Source organism: Magallana gigas, chromosome 1 (genome assembly GCF_963853765.1).
Source record: "Magallana gigas chromosome 1, xbMagGiga1.1, whole genome shotgun sequence".
NCBI lineage: Eukaryota > Metazoa > Mollusca > Bivalvia > Ostreida > Ostreidae > Magallana > Magallana gigas.
The window spans coordinates 13,694,545-13,713,963 of record NC_088853.1 but is presented as its reverse complement, the minus strand read 5'-3'; the positions used below and the strand labels follow the sequence as shown (position 1 = coordinate 13,713,963).

General features: G+C 31.3%; 3 long non-coding RNA genes across 4 annotated transcripts; 2 read left to right on the top strand and 1 right to left on the bottom strand.

Moving 5' to 3' along the window:
- The first annotated feature begins 366 nt into the window (after window positions 1-366).
- On the top strand, window positions 367-1,299 carry LOC109620235 (uncharacterized). The gene is made up of 2 exons (XR_002200933.3): window positions 367-633; window positions 994-1,299. It is a non-coding gene; the product is annotated as an uncharacterized lncRNA (long non-coding RNA).
- Window positions 1,300-3,577: 2,278 nt separating this feature from the next.
- Window positions 3,578-4,720, bottom strand: LOC105340265 (uncharacterized). Of its 2 annotated transcripts, none has more exons than XR_010713771.1 (3): window positions 4,568-4,720; window positions 3,946-4,233; window positions 3,578-3,657 (listed from the first exon to the last, which is right to left on the bottom strand). It is a non-coding gene; the product is annotated as an uncharacterized lncRNA (long non-coding RNA). The 2 variants fall into 2 exon arrangements; XR_902138.4 differs by having other exon boundaries at window positions 3,950-4,233; window positions 4,568-4,719.
- A 148-nt stretch (window positions 4,721-4,868) lies between these two features.
- Window positions 4,869-6,289, top strand: LOC109620236 (uncharacterized). The gene is made up of 2 exons (XR_002200934.3): window positions 4,869-5,150; window positions 5,793-6,289. It is a non-coding gene; the product is annotated as an uncharacterized lncRNA (long non-coding RNA).
- The last annotated feature ends 13,130 nt before the right edge of the window (window positions 6,290-19,419 follow it).

Below are 19,419 nucleotides of genomic sequence, written 5' to 3'. Positions count from 1 at the left end.
AATGTTCATTGTATTTTTAAAAAGAACAAATTCTAATTGTAATTCATTTATTACCTCCTTTTCTCTACGAGAACATTATTAGACATGTTATTATAACAGTTATGGTCTGATAAGTATAAACATATATTTAGATCTAGGAAAACTGGTAACAAATCATGCAGTTTGTAGTACATCCCTCTTCTGGTTTGACATTTTAGATTTTTTTATCGATATGGTCTATTGTTGTAAAGGTACTTCCTGTAAAATTGGGGAAAACCGTATCAGAAAACTTGATCTAAAACATGACTATGTTTCTTCATATCTAAAGATTGGTCATCAAATTTAATGGAGAAACAATGACCTCGCCGATTTAACGATGCTCCCTGACAGATTTTTATGTCGCATGGCCGTGACGTGGCACATTTAGTCACGTGACGCATCACGGTATTGACCATTGAATAGTCGGTTTGTTTACGATGATCTGCGTAGATTTTTACTGTCTTTAATGTACTTTTTTCACTAGCATGCGTAATAGTAGATATAATAAAAGAACACGGAAATTGTTAGCACTGTATATAAACTGTGCAATCTGAGATAAAATTATCATCTAACAGCTTGCTTAAAACACTTGAAATCGTAAGATAGCTCTACAAGGTAAGTTTTACTCACATGTATACAACAAAATTAGAAAACTTCACTACAGATTTACCTATTTAATTTGCATAGGATACTAACTTAAATGGCAGAAATTGGTTTGCAGTCAACCTTGCAATATTCTGTTTATTTGTTCCTTTTTTGTTTTCTTTTTTCAAAGAGTTACTGCTAAAAACAAAAAGCTGATTGTTTCTTGACATATGTTGTGTATATTCATGAAACTGACGTTTTAGCATTTAAATTATTGTTGCATTGTATAAGGTTGTAAGGCTTGTGCTTACAAACATTAAATTGGTTAGCATATTGTATGTTTTACCCTAATCATGATTTAATAAAAGAAATTGTCCTTATTCTTTATAGGTACATCACCAACAAACATGAAATCTGTATACATCGCACTCTTGATGGCCTGTGTCCTGGTCTCCGTTGTCCAAGGTCAGTGGGGTGGCTACTACGGGGGTGGTGGAAACTACTACGGTGGACACGGACTGGGAGGTGGATATTACGGGGGTGGATTGATCGGTGGCGGACTCGGCGGATGGAATTCCGGATTTGGACGACTCGGTGGCGGCGGACTTTTGGGTCTTGGACGTAGAAGTCTCGGTAGAAGAGGATATTATTAATTTTTATGTGAAAAACTCACAAACTTCAGTCATGATCATCCAACATCACCCATTTTGAACTTTTTGATAATTAATCATTATTTAATATCATTTTTAGTGTGAATGTTGAATATTTTGTTACTGCCTGTTGTCGTAAATTGCATGTATTGAAGCATATACTCCCCCACCTGTCCATGTGATTCTGCTACACTATGTTATGACATTTTATTTTTTAATAACTTGTTTTTGATTTGAATAAAATATTTAAAACAATTGAAAACAATTTGTTAAAATTTTCATTTTAATGAAAAGTGGTAATTACTAAAAGTGTCGAAATAAAAAGACCAACGAAAAAATAAAAAACAGGAGGAAACACCACGGACCTTTTAAAACATTAGCGGAAAGATCAGGTGCCATGGACAGGAAGAGTAAGCATCCTCTGCTGACCTGTTACACCCGCCGTGTGCTCTTTGTCGTAGTCGGAAAATTGGATAGATCCGTTGACATATAGTCATTAATTACTATAGAGAATAATGAATAAACAATGAACTTTGAAGGCAAAAATCTTTCAAATCTATTCATTTAAAAATAAACCGTATAATAGGGAAAAATTGTTTGATGTCTAACTCTAGTCATTAAATAGTTAAAGGTATACGGCTATAGACATATGATACCGAAAGGTACAACCGGGCATGATTCAGTAATAATAAAAATTGTGCATTACTGTGAAATCATTAGATTTCGTGGTGGCTCATTTTTCGTGGAATTCATGGGTACCTCTCATCCACGAAATAACATCCTTCACGAATTGATGAACTAGGGTAATAAAGTCATATTCCCTTTTGTTGATATATATGAATACACGAAATTACGTCCCCACGAACCTGTAAAATTTAGGTCATCCACGAAAATTGGCCCCCACGAAATTTAATGATTCCACAGTAATTATATTTGAGCATTTACACTTTACATTTATAAAAAATCAACAAAGGTTGTCGTTCCAAGAATTGAAATAAAACTGTCCGAAAAAACTCGAATTGTTTAGCAGACGAATTCTCACTGATATGATAATAGAATAAGAAATTGATAATGCAACACGATTGCAATATTCTATACAATTTTTTACAACCTATATAAGTTTATAGTTCTCTGTTCAAAAATAAGGAGGATCTTTTGATCTAGATATAGAAAGAGTATGGATTGTACCTTTATGCTTTCTATTGTTTACAACAATAAAAAAGCATTCACCATATCGGCTGCATAGGTAACATATTACAGATTTTAAGCTTATTTCGAAATCGGAAGCAAGTGGGAGTTAATGCCATACTTTGACGTCGGACAGCAATTTTTAAATGTTTTTAGAGCTAGTCTAATTTTTTTTCTCTGGTCTCAACATTATCAAATTTGGCAAAAAGGGAATGAGTAAAACTTCAGGATCAAACAAATTGGGTACTGAGTTTACGATGAGTGATATAAATTAGTGTGCCTAGCTTAAAGGGATATGGTCACGATTTTGGTCAAAAATTATTTCTCCGATTTTAATATTTACAATGCTACGAAAGGCATTTTTAATAGGCAACTGAAATTTGAGTGTCATTTGTTGGGTTATAAGCGAATTACAAAGCTTGGAATTCTTCGCTATGTAAACAATATTTACATTTTGAACGTTGAAGTAAAAATTTCAGCTTAATTTAATTTTAAAACGAATGTGTTAAACGTTAGAAACTGTTTCAATATGTTTTAAATAATTAAAAAGATAGACAAATAAGCTGAAAAAAGATTTTTAACTGGTATATTGAACCTATGTAAACAAAAACAGGGCACGAGTCTTGTTTACATGACAAAGAATTGTGAGCCCTGCTTATAACTCTACGAATGACTCTCAATTTTTATTTGATCATTAAAAATGCATTTCTAAAGCATTGTAAATATTAAAAACATAAGAATAGAATTTGACCAAAATCGTGACCATGCCCCTTTAATGTTTAAGTGTATGTTACCTTTTTAATAACTGTTATACTATGTCGCTTAAGAGAAGTAGAACAAAAATAAAGCCAACAGTATGGATTTTATATTAAAACTTCTGTTTAGAATGATGAAAATACAAACGATAATTTAGAAACTTGGTACTTTTTTAATAATAGACAACTGTTTAATAGTTGAAAATTCCTACAAAAACACGTAAAACAAAAGGCATCAAAACTGTTTCCATATGGCAGAACAAAAAAACTGAAATTAAAACTTCTTCTAATGCTTTCTTTGAAACCTTAATTATCAACAGCTTGGCACGGTACAAGCAAGACTCTCGACATCAGCTTTAATAATATATAAGAACTCATTGGTTTGATATTTTTTTGTATTTTATTCACTCACTTTTCAAACAATAAATAAAGTTCAGATCAGGAGTCCATTCACAACACATCTAAAAAGAAAAAGAAAAGCAAAATCCATCAAAATGCATTAACAGTGAACATAATATTACAATAACTCAAAACAATAAAACCATATGAAGGTTTCAAAATTCTGAAGTGGTTTAAATTTTGTAAATTTTATGGACTCTTTTATAAATTGAAAAAAAAAATCATTTATTATGCACAAGTAACCATTGACACAACATCCCGTCTACAAAAACAGGTACAAATCTATCCCAATTTGTCTCGTGAAATGGTTAAATTACAAACAAAAAACTTTTGTAAACTTATATACTCACTTACATCAATATAACAATTTAGTAATATCCGCGTCTGGATAATCCTCCGAATCCACCATATCCTCCATATCCTCCATATCCGCCGTATCCGCCGTATCCACCATATCCACCGTATCCACCACCTAGAAGTCCGCCCCCGTAGTATCCACCACCTAGTCCGTATCCACCATAGTAGTTTCCACCCAAACCTCCACGGCCATAAGACCCGTATGTTGCTATGGCTGTAGACACCATGACGCAGGCCACAAGGAGAGCGAGGCAGACAGATTTCATGTTTGAGGTGGTTTTCTAAATAAAATCAATTCAAAGTAAATATCATTTCAATTTGAACTGCTTCTTTTAATTTGAAAAACATGGATATTTTTATAGTAAATTTATCACATATATGTAATACTGATAAAAATGTAGCCAAGAAAAGACGAAAAAACAAATAGTGAAAATGTTCCTAGTATCTCAGGAAATAAACTAAGACTATAAAAACGAGAAATCCTATCGGCTACTTAATTTGTCATAATGTTTTACTAGATAGAAATGGCGCATGGCCCTTTTTTAAAAAAGTTAGATTCTTTGGGTATATTTCTCATAACAAAATCATAGTGTATATGAATAATCGTGTACGTACCTTTTCTCTAAAAAAGAAATTGTTTGCAGTAAGAATGCGTTATGTCTGACCACGTCCTGGCCAGCATATATATACACATACAACAAAATACACCCCATTGTGTGGCAGGCATTTCCTGTTCTGATTCTGCCTTTGTGGCTGTACCGATATGGCCGATAGTCATGAAGTACTTCCTTTAAAAAATGGGGAAATTCCTCAAACACGATCAAATCTAAAACAGGGCTATGTTTGTTTTGGATCAAAGACTGGTCATCACACGCTAACTGACTAACATTAACCTGTCAGGTTTAACGAGGCGCACTGACAGGTTTTAGTGTCGCGTGACCGTGACGTTGCACACATGGTCACGTGACGCTCCACCGCAATGACCATTGACGAAACTTTTATTAATGGCGATTTGCGTAGTAGATTATCGTTCCTTTGTTTACTATTCGTTTCATTGATATGCGTAATAAGATTTACACATAGAATGAGTATACAAGGAAATACTGACCAATGTATATAAATATTACTATTTGGGAGACGAAACAATCATTGCAATCGCTTGCTTGAAACACCTCGGATCTTTGGGTAACTCCGCAAAGTAAGTTATTTTGTTTTATAATAAATTGGTAAAGATTCAATTTTATCACTACAGTTAATATGATTTTTTTATATTTTCAAAATATTACATCTACATTACTTTAAAAAGCATTTTTTAATCACTACGTATGTGTCTTATTAATAGACAAATGAACATGTTAAAGCAAATCGAAAAAATGTAGATTTAAAATACGAGAGGAAAAATCATTATATAAGAATAACACGAAAGACGATCAGAATAACTGCATGTATAACATTAAAGAGCATGTTAACGGTGCCCAGGCTTTAGCATTTCACATATATCTGCACCGTTACTAAATAGGATTCTAAAAATTATTTTTAGTTTTCGTGACGGATAAAATTAATTGGACATAATTAACAAATCTTTTAAAACAAATTTATGTTCTTATTTTTTGGAACTAAAAAGTATCTTTATTGTTCAACATAGAAAAAAGGCAATATAATAACAAACATCTTTAATTTACGACCACAAGATATACAATGTATTGATATATTTTTTTATTTATTCGGTTGATTTTTGGGTTTTTTTGTGCTTTTGAGGGGGCGGGGAGGGGCTTTTTCTGTCTTAAATTTAAACAATGATTTAACTTTCTGATATTAATCAAATTGTTTAAATTTTAAGGTACATCACCAACAAAGATGAAATCCTTTTGCTTCGCACTCTTGATGGCCCTTGTCCTTGTCTCCGTTGTCCAAGGTCAATGGGGTGGCTACTACGGGGGTGGTGGAAACTACTACGGTGGACTCGGACTGGGAGGTGGATATTACGGGGGCGGATTGATCGGTGGCGGACTCGGCGGATGGAATTCCGGATTTGGTCGATTCGGTGGCCGCGGACTTTTGGGCCTTGGTCGTAGAGGTCTCCGCAGAAGGGGATATTATTAGTTTCCAAATGAACTCAAAATAAATCATCAAGTGCCACCCATTATAAACATTTAATCACCTATCCTGATATTTTCATTTGAGCATTGAATGTGAATATATGTATTTAGTATCTTGTTATTTTTTTTATACCTTTTTTGTCTTTAATTGCATAAAATGTCATTGTGATACTGTTATGAATGATTCAGACATTTTATACAGTTGAGTTATGATTTCAATAAAAACTACAAAAGTTTATATCTATCTTTTATATTTGTATTTAATAATTTTTCTATCAATCAAGAAAAAAATATGTAAAACTGAACGTCAAAATAGACGATTTACAGGGAAAAAAAATACGCAGATTGTTAAATGTATTCGAATCGATTCCTGCACTGCGTATCAAAGTTACCTTGGTTTGATATAAAATTTTCTTTACTATCAATTGGCAATTGTTAAATATTGAATCATTCATCGAACAAGTTTAAAAGTGTTGTAGTTTTAAATTTATATAAAATAGAATTAGTAAAATAAAATATGCTTTCTACCTATTCAACATTGTTCCGTTTGGGATCCTTTTACTTGGAGGTAACTAAAATACTTTTTTATAAGAGTTATATTTCCTTCGTTTGTGTAAAACATCCATTTCGTCTTTTTCCCAATTATTCAACTGGGATACACCGATGTATTTATTTCGTTTATGATACAGTCAATCAAATATATCTGTTACGCCAATAGAAAAAAAATATAGGTTTTTTTTTAAATCAAACAAGCTTTTTTATACATGAAGGGAATTGAATGCATATCTAATATCATTTTTTTTGGAGGAGGGGGGCTTAGAATGTTCGGTAAAAAAAAATGAACAAAATGATAAAAATTGTTTAGTTTTAAAAAGCTTTTGTAATTTGAACAAAGTAATTTCATTTCTTGTTTCCTTGGTCTATTTGCTAGATATGCATTGTATAATACCAAATATATATTTATTTCTTGATTGTTGATTAAAATCAAGATAACAAATCATAGCAGCAGCTTCATCATTATGATGTCTGAAAAATTAGTAATTCTGCTTTAAATACACACTGACCTCATTGTATTTTCTTATTCTTAGAAAATCTATGATAGTGCTTAAACCTGAATTGCATTTTGAATAGTATGCAAGAATTTCAATTCTTTCAGAAATGTGCATTATCCATCATTAAGTATTTGGAAAAAAATTTTAAACCATCAATTGTAGGGATATTTATCATTTGTCTCAGCTCATCTCACTTTTGCCTGCTTTATCATTATTAATGATTCAACCTGCAGTTCTAATTAAAAGAATTGTACGTAATTATATTGATGGGTACATTTGATTTTTTATATAGAATTAATCATGCATCAACAGAAAAAAAATTATGCAAAGTATGCTATTATATAATATTTATTTGTTGCATGAGATATCGTCAAATAAATTTATCTGATACCTGCATCAGTAAAATTTTGGGTTTGTTTGCAGTCAGCATCCGAAACTATTTTTTCTTTTTTATTTAGTTTAGCACTATCTATAATACCTGAATTTCTAAACAATTATAACTTCCGGAGGTAGTGTCCATTGCCTCCAAACGCTAATGATCTTTTAAATCATATAAGAAGCACAATTGCAATTAAATTACTATATTTGCAAACATTGCCCATACATGCTATTCCTTGTCGACAAATTAACTATATTTGTCAATGAACCAGACCCGGTCCATAACAATGGTCAGTTGCATAATAGTTTTCCTTTGTTTCAAAAGACTATGTGCGGTTTTATGCATTTTTTGCCGACAAAATTAAAGTTTTATAAAGCTTTAGTATAATGTTTATAACTATCTGAAGTAAAACATATGTTGAAATCTTACTTGAGCAGACCTGCGCTCTATACTTCCGAATGCAAAAAATAAAGCAAAAATGAGAATATTCCCATCCGTTTGCAAATTTGCGGGAATAAGGTCATAAAGTTGACGTCATAGATAAATTGCCAATGAGCCAGGGTGGTTAAAATCAAGATTAAAGTGATAGGCGTCCACTGTACAATGAATTATAAAGATTTGATTTTTATACGACACTATTTAAAAATTGGCTAAAATTGGGGGCATATATTAGACCATACTGCACATAGTCCTTGAGCCGTTTTAGGTTACAACCTTCACCCATTAAATTTAGGTCTGTAACTCAGCATCAGCATTAAATTGATACTGAATCTGAGTTACAGAAATATAATTAATATACATTTTGAACGATATTGCGATTATTATTGTGTATCTTTACGCGCCCTTCTTTATTAAATGTCATTGGACAGTTAAGACAGAAAAATACCAGATTATTATCTTTCTTTTGTTGCATAGTAGTTCTCACCGGGAAGAGAGTTATACATATGTTTATAAAATAATCGCATTTAAATCTAAATTACAATATTCCACATACTTTTCTATGGCAGGCATGATAATATCTTACTTTCACACATAACGTCTGACTTTATCCAGATTATTTCATTTTAAAATTTACTACTTGTTTGTTTATTGTTTTTCGTGTCATTCACTATATAGGGGATTTGCCATTGATATTAAATCAAAAACCAATTAAAAATTGAACAGAAATAAGGAAACCATCTATATTTACTTTGATAATTTATATGTAAATTTGTGTTAAAGTACGCATGAATTACGGAAGCGCTGGTTATTCTTATTCCCTGGCGATATTTTGTTTGATTTGAACTGATACATGTATTTAAAGTCATGTATTTTATTTTATACGAAAGTAGTTTTTTAGTATGATGTACATATCCAGTATAAGCATTTACAAATATATTTTTAAAGTATTGATATCAAGATATACAATTGTGTTGCTTGGTTTGCTTCAGCTTATTAGAAGTGTGCCTGTCAACATAAAAAGAGAGCATGCTTAAATAATACAGACCACATTTTTCTAGTTCTTCATACTAGAACTACAGTCAACTTTTTTGAATGATTTTTCTTTGAGATATTTTATATAGAAATCAGCATTCTCTGTCCTAATTACCTCTGATAGATCGAACAATTGCAAAAATATTAAATGAAAAAGTCATTTTGAAATAGACATCGACAATCAATGAAAGTTTTCATGCACGTGATTTACTCCGAACAAGTCATTATATTCTTATTCACCTCATTTATCTTAACTATTTGGTGAATAAAACACATTAGTTGTACAATGCACTTGATTTAAAACCCTTTATTCGGTATCTCTGTTACATAAAATGTAAACGCACATGTCTTTTGGCCTGCCATCTGTTATCTCTCTTTAAAAGGTGTATAAGCAATGAACGTTTTGTAATTTGCAAAGATCATTTATCACATTTGTACTCATGAGCAAATCAATGTATTTGTTTTCTGTCAGCTGAATGAAGACAAAAAAACTTCTGTAATAAATATGTATGATTTAAGTGGACAAGTTTTTTCAATTCTCTATCTGCAACAAAGTGGTTAGATATAAGAAAAATATTGCTGAGCTTGTAACTTGGAAAATAATAAATATGTCAGCTCATAATGAATTGATTGCTCTTCCTTCTTGTATGGTTTTAAATTACAGCCCATGTAACTTTATTTAATACCAAATCAGTCACCACACGTCTACATTGTCCTCACGTTTGTTATCCAGTAACGTTAAACATGAGAAAAAAAGTGCAATCGATCAGACAATTGACAGATTTACTTTGACATGTTGATATAGGGGGATATTATTATGAAACAACTCTTTCTTGACATATATTCACATTTCTAGTAAATGTCAATCAAATATATGTTAATTCACACCCTTTTGATACCAATCATAATCAAATCTTTTAGTCAAATTGTTTCATAAGAAGACAAAACATTAGGGTGTTAAACCCTTTACGTTTTATTTAATCAATGAGTTAGATTCAACCATACATTTTAAAACGACAAACAGGTGTCCTTTTGCATAAGATTCAATCAATATCAATTAGCACTAGTATATCATTAAAACGTAAAAATTATATCGGGAGTCGGGTCCGTCATTTTTTAGTTTCCAATTGAAGTGATTTGTTAATTTAAAAATTTCAGCGAAGTGATCTAGCGCAGTTTTAAAAGTCTCTTTTGATCCTATTCTCACTGCTGCGCTAATATTAGGATTTTAAGGAAAAGTTTGTAACGTAAATAAAGTGTAATATAGGTTGTGTTGTCTATTCCTTACATAAACGTTAAATCACTTGCAGGAGGCACACAAAGCTTGGGCAATTGCCTTCTACATGTTGCTGTCGGAAGCTTCTCGACATGCTGTGTTCCAGTCCATGTGTTGTCTCTAACCAGATCAGTTATAATAACATGTAGGATAAAATATTTAAAACAGAATAAAAACGCTGATTTCATCATTTCAATTATTTTTGTTATTTATTTAGATAAAAGCTGGTGTAATATCTTATTTCATGAATAACTTTTTTCAAAAAAAAAATTCTACTAAGGGATATGAAGTATTACTTCAATCATATCCTCCAAACAACTTTTCTCAACCATACTCACTTTTTAGTAATTACTTACAATTGCAAAAAAACGACAAAAATGCAATTCATATGATTTCAGTAATTTGAGGGGTTTTTTTTGGGGGGGGGGGGGGGTTTCGGGGGGGGGGTGGTTATAAAAATGCTGCTGCAATTCAATATTTTTGATTATTCATTATCAGATACATATTATGGTCGTTATGCATTGAACATATATTACATATCATAACTCGGTCATTTATATACATATAATGAAACTTTCTTACGAACCCACCGCTCTTGTTCAAACACATGATTTGACTCAACATCACATTATTATGTAATATAACGTTTACCGAGGAAGCAGGGAACACCAGTAACTGAGATTTGTATACTAATGACAAAATATGCGCAAAACATGCGGTAAAATTTAAAGCAGACCCTTATTATGATTTACTTGCAGACGTTTTAACTTTGCTGTAGCGGTGAGGGTTTACAGACTGTCGTTGTCACATACAGCATAGAGTAATAAGTCAATAGTTTATTATATTGTCCATGTAGTAACGAAGATTAAGCACTATTGTTTCATAAACATAGTAGCTATAAAGATCAATCCTCTTCATTCTTAGAAGTTGAAGACACTCCTTTGTATATATATTTAGGATGTGTTCATTCGTTGGCTGTGAAATATAAAATAATTGATACAGTATGAAGTTACAATTTCAATTTCATAATATTTTTTTTTTCAATTCTTATTTGTAATTTTCATTGTTTATTGTCATTTTTTCAAATTTTATTCACTATTATATATACACTTTTCCTTTTAGTTTCTGCCAAAGATTGAGAAAAAAGTGGGGTGATATTCAGTTGATTGAAACCATTAGAAAATGGTGATAAAGTTAACTTTTTCTTACATTTCGAAGTTAACTTATGTAATCGTTCACAGATTTTGTAACTAGGATGTAATCAGTAACTATGACATGTTTGAATTAAAATTAAAATACTGTATTTAATCTTCCTTCAGATTCAAAAGTAGTATTAGTATAAGTTTTCTGTTACTCCCACTGTTTTAAGTGGTTATGTACATTCAGTTTTTGTAAAGATGCCCCTAAATCATCGCCTCCTTAAACTTTTCTTTATGATAACGTAGTACTGTTTGAACATGTGTATCATGGATTTTCACAAGTGAATTTAACTATATTACTACATTTAATGTAAATGGCTACGTACGATAATAGTAAAATCCATTACATCAATCATATGCCAATCAGTCAACAGAAATGGGACTGAAAGATAACAGAAACGTGACTGGATGGCATAGCTCTGCCATTTAGTAAGGTTTCCAGACCATTCAGTAAACATTCAGCTTACTGAATGGCAGAGATACATCCTGTAAAAAATACCTTACTGTCGGTTGTTTATAAGCAAGTTGTTTAACTTGTATTTACAGGCAATTAGATATTTCGGTTTTGATGTTACATATTTTATGTTACATTTGAAACAGAATCAATAAAATAAAAAAATGTTGAAAGAGGAAATTCTGAAATGAAACATTAGTCATATACAACATTTGTATCCTCATATAAATCGATTTATTCGTTTAAGTTAACTCTCCTTAAAAAAGAATAATATGCTGGACATAATTTTCTGTTCCTCGTGTACTCGAGAAAAAACAGAACATTTTAAATAGGAAGATGTCGGTTTGAACTGAGCTTGATAAATGGTGACCTATCGAAATAGTTGGACCTCACAATTGGCGTTGGCATGTGTATGAAATATACACAAAGGTGGATCCAAGAGAGTATGTGGAAAATAGATCGTCAAGCGGCGGATTTCACCAATAAAATTACTGAAATCCATGTATATATAAATTGTGGAATGAAAAAATGGCAATAACAAACCGTCAACCATCTCAAAAATCCATAAAACAAATTGCAAATTCAAAGCACAGCAAAAAGGACCTAAAAAAGATAGAGGTATGATCAGGTGCTTAGGAGGAGTGAGCAACCTCTGCTGACCGGTCACACCTATAAACATATAAAAAAAAAGAACTTCAGCGCAATCAAAATAACACAATCTAAATTTATTGGCCTTGTTTCTTAGCCGACAATAAAAGCTAGACTTAGAAATAATAACCACCAAATGCAAATGAGAGAGAGAGTGAGAGAGAGAGAGAGAGAAACAGAGAAACAAAGAAAGACAGACAGACAGAAACAGGGAGAAAGACAGATAGAGACTAAAATGATTACTTTTCATCGAGTTTATTCATATAAAGAGTTTTCTGACATGCATTGAACACAGTGGTAATTTGACATCGTGGAATTACTTTTTATAGCATGACTGGTCTCATATTTAGATGCATATGTTCAGAACACTTATTGTGTCATTTTATCCGTATCTGTTGAACTTTTTATGGCTTAAGCAGACAATAAACCTATACACATCTTACTTCATATTTTTGAAATTAGACAATGAACCATCCAGTTTTCATCTGATTTCATTACTGTTTATATCAATAAATTTATCCCTATTAGATGAGCTTATCGAATTGAAGGTAAGCAAAGCTTTTTCTATAAAACATTTCAGATTGCAATTTGTTCAGTGAGGTCTCCAGACAAAATCTTTTTAAAGAATTGCCCTATTATTGTGTTTATCTTAAATGTATGCTCTGCGACACCGTACTTAATCAGGTTTTTGCAATGAGGTGTCATTAGGAAAATGCAAATATGATTCTAAAATTTGTTTCTCTTCTTTCTACTTAATGATTTTAACAGTTTTTAAGAATAACTTAAAATTACATGGTAGCGGTAATATGCTTTCTGTTTAATTTTCGTCAATGTAGAAAAAAGCATATTTTGATCACTCTTTCACATTAATTTCAGATGAAAATCATTTTCCTGTTTTTCGCTTGTACAATTCTACTTAGTTTTGGAGAAGCAAAAAAAGAGCTTTTCTTCACAATTTTTCGAGATTTAAATGGTATTTCTTCCAAAAACCGGAGATTTTCGTTAAGTCAATTGGTCTTGCTATTTTTTGTAGGTCAGAATTTTAATGTCTAGCTTTGAGTTTTGATATTCATACAATAGATATAAAGCTAAAGTGACCACTGACACACAAAACACTTAACACCTTAACACAAAAACATAAGTTTTTAGTACCAAAAAAAAATTCTTTTCTTTGTCGAATGGGAATTACTGAAATGTAATATTTATTTTGATTGCGTTTTTTTTTTATTTATTTATCTTTTTTTATTTCTTTTTTTTCACTCATAGACATTTTCATATGACTTTTTCACCGAATATATTTTGAAAAAAGTTGACCTTTAATGACTAAACTGAGGAAAAAAATTCATTCATTTTTTTTTGTGATAAGTAAGTCAATAATACACATCCAATGCGCCTAGTAATCACTTATTAAATTTGTATATTGTCGACTTTATCTGACGTTTTCTTCTAGGTTACTCATAATTACTCTTATCAAAGTCAGAGAAATGCTCGAACGACACCGTGTAACTATAGGGCATAAATACTTGGTTTTATTTAGAATCAATAATGTATACACTAACATGTAAAATAACGCAAAGTCTTAATTTTCAAATATAAGTCGATATGTTTTTGTTACGTTTAATTTACCTATTGTTTCATGCCTTAAATTTCGTGCAACAATTTTAAATGTAATTGCAGTAAAAGGCAGAAGAATCCAGATAAAATGCCATAAGCTCAAAAACTAATCTGTCATTTCAGTTTTCTGTAAATGTTAAAACATACGAGGGTCAATTAAAAAATACGAAGACTTTTGTCATAGCTATGTTACTTAACGTCATATCGTTACTAAATTTAGTAGACATAATTTAACAATAATTTCAAACAATTTACAAGAAAAAAAGTTAATAAATTCCTTTAATTCTAACAATTATTAAGAATCTAATCCTGCAAAAATGAGGTCACAGCGCACGGTCAAAATTTGTGTTATGTCAACAATAAACTATATAATGTTGAAAGTAATATCTCTATAAATCGGGCTTAAAACCAAATAATATTGAAACCTCAAATTTAGTATGATCATGGTATTCTATGTTCCAAATAATGACGGGATATATTGCTTTTTTCGAAAAGATATTACTAACTAAAGACAGATAGTCCTCTTTAGAATTGACTAAAAACATCGACGTCGCCGGACGTCACGACGCAACGAGAAGTACTAACAAAACAGATTTAACTCAGGAAAAGGACGATACAAGCTGTGAAAAATGCTCAATGGTGCAACAAATAAGTCAACAATTATTTGCAAGTTTGTGTTTAACAGAAATACATTTTGTAGGGGTGGTATTTTGAATATCAAACTGTCCGAAAGAGAGTAGATTATCTGTAAATATTTGGTAAAAAAATAAGTAACGTCAACCGTCGTTCAGGGTTGTCCTTACTATAAACTAAGAGATACACGGTTAGAAAATGAAAACTGTGAAGAACTTACTTGTGATTCTCGAACAAATGTGTGCAAATAAGATGTTAAGTGATTCAGTGCCATTTTAAATTGTAAGGCACAAGAGACTAAGCGTGATATAAAGATGGGGTTTATCTATAAACTGTGCGTGTTTAATCTTGAAGTCATGTTTTGAACGTTAACGTGCGCCGTGGTGACAAAACATGTTGTTTTTAAAAAGGGGTAACAGAAATACAAAAATTGGACTAAAACTTTGCATATCAATAACATAAGAGTTGGTGCACAGATTAATCTGTTAAGTATGACTTTCATGAAAAATATATGATAGACAGCCACATTGTCTTCGTATTTTTGGATTGACCCTCGTAGATGTCTACAATTTATTTTTTTCCAGTATTGTCATCGAATTTCTTTACAATACAATTAAGTACTTCATCCATATGTCGTAATCTTTGTCACCTTGTTTAGATTAATTACATCCAAAAAATATTTACTGTGCAGCGTGATTCGATAAACTGATTGTAAAAAGAGTCGGATTGCTAACATATGCAACTGGGCATAAACATGACTCATGGAGGTGGGATAATGTTAAAATTTGATATTTCGACAAAGAGAATAGCACGTATGTTTGTATGTATATATGTACGTACGGATTTTGCAAATGTCGTGGAAATTGATTGCCAATGTGGTACTTATATGCTTCATCTGCCGCTTGGAATCACTGAAGGGTTGGATGCACTTTGCCTGTACGACGCTTTATTCTGAAGGCTACTCATGAAATGTTTTAATCTTAAAAAGTCACTGTGAAGAGTTTTGAACAGTTGTAATACTTTGGCAGTGTATGACTGTTTATGAAATATCCCAAATAAATACGATGGTCGCTTCAAGCAGTTAAAATCTTTTCACATTATGTAAAGAATTTTTATTTTGTGAACTAAATTAGGGGAATTATGAAGTACTACCATACATAATATATATATATATATATATATATATACTCACTACTACAGGGTAACGAGATTACAGTTGGAGTACGGTTAAACGAAAATTTGAGAGGATTGGAACGATACAGATTGCATAGATATATACATATAAAAGCAGAACATTGCAATAACTCTCACATTGACATATACCTTCCCAGCCATCAAAGATTGTTTTGACAAATATGTTTATATCTCGTCACATTTATAGATATAAAAAGATAAACGGTTTTACACATTATTGTCGGATGTTAAATAATTATGAATAGCGATTCCTACATTTTACAGATATAGTATTTCAATCTACATTTTCTTTCATACTATCAGTAATGTCAATTGGGGATGGGGTGGTGTGTAAAGTACACATACTTAAATGTAAGCAACAATATTTTTAAATAAGAATTTGCATACTTTTTCAAGTATGTCTCCTTACATGAATCTGTAGTGAATCAAAAACGTTTATTATTTTTTAACGGGTCTAACGAAAAAGTATTACAATAAGTATTTGCTTGTAATTTGCAAAGACCACAAACTAATTATTTTTTTAGTCATAGGTTATTTGTTTCTGTCGGCAAAATGAAAAGGTAGTATCAATTCAATTAATGTCTGTGATTTTAATGAAAAGATGTATGCAATTTTCAATAGTTAAGATTAATAATCTCCACAATCAAACTATAAAATAGGTTCAAAATGCTTGTTCCCCTTAGACATGTTACCTTATGCTCGTAGTTGATTGATGGGTTGTATTGGTTGATGCTAGCGCGTTTATTCACATTAGAAGAGATAGTTCAGTATTGCATTAATCATTTAAAAGTGTATGTTTCAGAATTTAAAAAAAATTATTATTATGATCAAAATTCACCTTTTTCGCTTCTGTTAAATAAGGAATTATTCATACTATATATCGCCATTATGATTTCTTTTTTAAAAGATAAATGTTATATCACGTAAATGTTTGTCAATCTAAACGTGTACAATGCAGAACATAAAACATTTAAAATAGGCATTAAATCTACTCAATGATACAGTTTTTAGAAATTCATAACATCTACAAAAAATCTTGACAAGCAAAAAATAAACCGCAACTTCTCAAAAATCATGAAAATCCTAATCGGGGAGGGGGGGGGGGGGGCAGAGTAAGACGTACCTATTAGTTCATATAACATTAGTTTCAATGCTAGTTTCCTACCTTTCAACTCAATGTTTTACAAGCTCCCAAAAAAGTAAGGACCGACTACATCTTGATTTACTTATTAACATTTTTTTTGCAAATTAAAACAAAAAAGTTTGTTGCGAGATAAAGTGAGGTTAGCAGGCCCCCTGCACCCCCCCCCCCCCCCCCCCCCGATGCTACGTGCCTGTCAACACAATCTAATGTAATAATTTAACGCAAGCTATAGGGACATAATAACTGTAGCATATAAATGAATATATATTTTAGATCATTATGATTAAATTGTCATTCATTATAGTTTTAAGATCATGATAATTGATTTATTTATAAACAGTGATCTCACCCCTAAAGTGCAAGCGTTTGTATACCCATAGCGTAAAACATGTAAAAAAAAAAAAAAGATGCAATCCATCAAAGCATTGACAGTTTCCCCTATATTTATTGATGAAAATATATCATATCATAAATTAAATCATCAATCGACTTTAAAAAAGGGATGTTATTTAGCTAACGTCTATAAAACATATTTAACTAATTGGTTTACAAAGCTTGGTCATCTTAATGTAGTTACCGTATTTTCTCAAGCCATGTATATTTTATGCACAAATGCAATGTTAGCCGTTTTATCAGATTATTCATTAGTCATTTTCACTGAAACACGTAAAACCTACCTTTACGTAGGAAAAACAACTTGCTAATTCGTTGAATACAACTAGGTGAATATGTTATATTATTGGGTAATTAGGCAAAACATGTTGCAAAAATATAAAATCCTAAATCTTTCACAACAAAAGTGCATCACCAACTTAATAAGTCTACACAATAAAATGTGTATATTGTAATTGAATCTCGCAGGTCAACGTATGTTTTCTATACGACCTATAGTCAGACGCAATCTTAAAGGCACAAATTTATAACTTTAACTACGAGCAGTGCATTAAAGAACATCCACATATTAAGAGCATGTCTATGAGAAAACCATGCAAAAGATGGTGGGAGCAAGGTTCTCTGATCAACTTCATATTTTGTGAGTAACAGTGTGCATCTATATGAAATAATATGCCACAATTTCTTTTTGGATGTGGTCAGTCTAAACTTGGTTCTGCAGCACTGTTACTAAAAATAGCATTTTGACCCTTTTAAGAATAAAATTTTGCATAATTCACCAAATTATGGTTAAGAATTCTGAGTTTAGTTTATATATAAATTCAAAAAGTCATTTAGAGTTAACACTAACAAGATACACTTGTGAGAATTCCCAAATATTCTTTCTGTTAAGTGCAGACAGGTCACGAATTTGGCATGTTTCCAACTTTTTGTAAAATTATGAAAATATACATTTTTAAATGCTTAAAAGTCAGAAAATGGCACTTTAAATTCACTAAATCTGTTTCTAGTTATAAAAGGACATTTATCTTTACAATATATCAAAAATCTGTCTTTGGGCTCTCAATAATATTGCAAATATATTGTCTTAAAGTTGGACATTTTTCTACTTTTAAAACTCTCCAGAATCTGTAGTTTAGCGTTAGTTTTACATTGTCACAAGTATATTATGGGAAAAAACCCGATATATTCGCGAGCCAAACAATATTTATTGAGCTGAAGGGTTGCTTCAACACATTTCAGGGGTTTTTTTTTGTTAAATCAATGCTATTAATTAAAACACGAGAAATCATGGGAAAATCGGAATTTGAATATACAGGTAAGCTGAAGTGAACTTAACTATTTTTTAAAAATCTTATATATCTCACTACTAATGAAAGAAAAAGTAAGCAAGCTTACATACTCCCCACACCCCATTATTTGCCAGTGCTACACATTAAGACAGACAGAGTACCCATTAGATACACGAATGAATAATTACAGGAGCAAAACTTTAAAACTCAAAGTACTGAAGTACTTAAAGCCGGGCTCTTTTGGTGTGTAATTTTACATATTGTTTACTACAGATTGGCAATCTCTCTCTCTCTCTCTCTCTCTCTCTCTCTCTCTCTCTCTCTCTCTCTCATGCATTGATCTTTTCATGTTTTATACTTGAACTAGTGATCTTTTAATGCAGGAAGTAGGACCAAATTTCAAAGCCCCCCCCCCCCCCAAAAAAAAACAAACAAACAAACAAAAAAATCCCAAAACAAGCAAACAAACAAAAACAAAACCAAAAAGATCACCTCAATGGAAAGAAATGATTAAACATATATTTGTTGAAATTAACAGACAATTTTTTAAAATGTGGAAGTGGTGTGGAACCCATTGCCAATGAATTTCTATCACATTAAATAATTATAGAATAAGG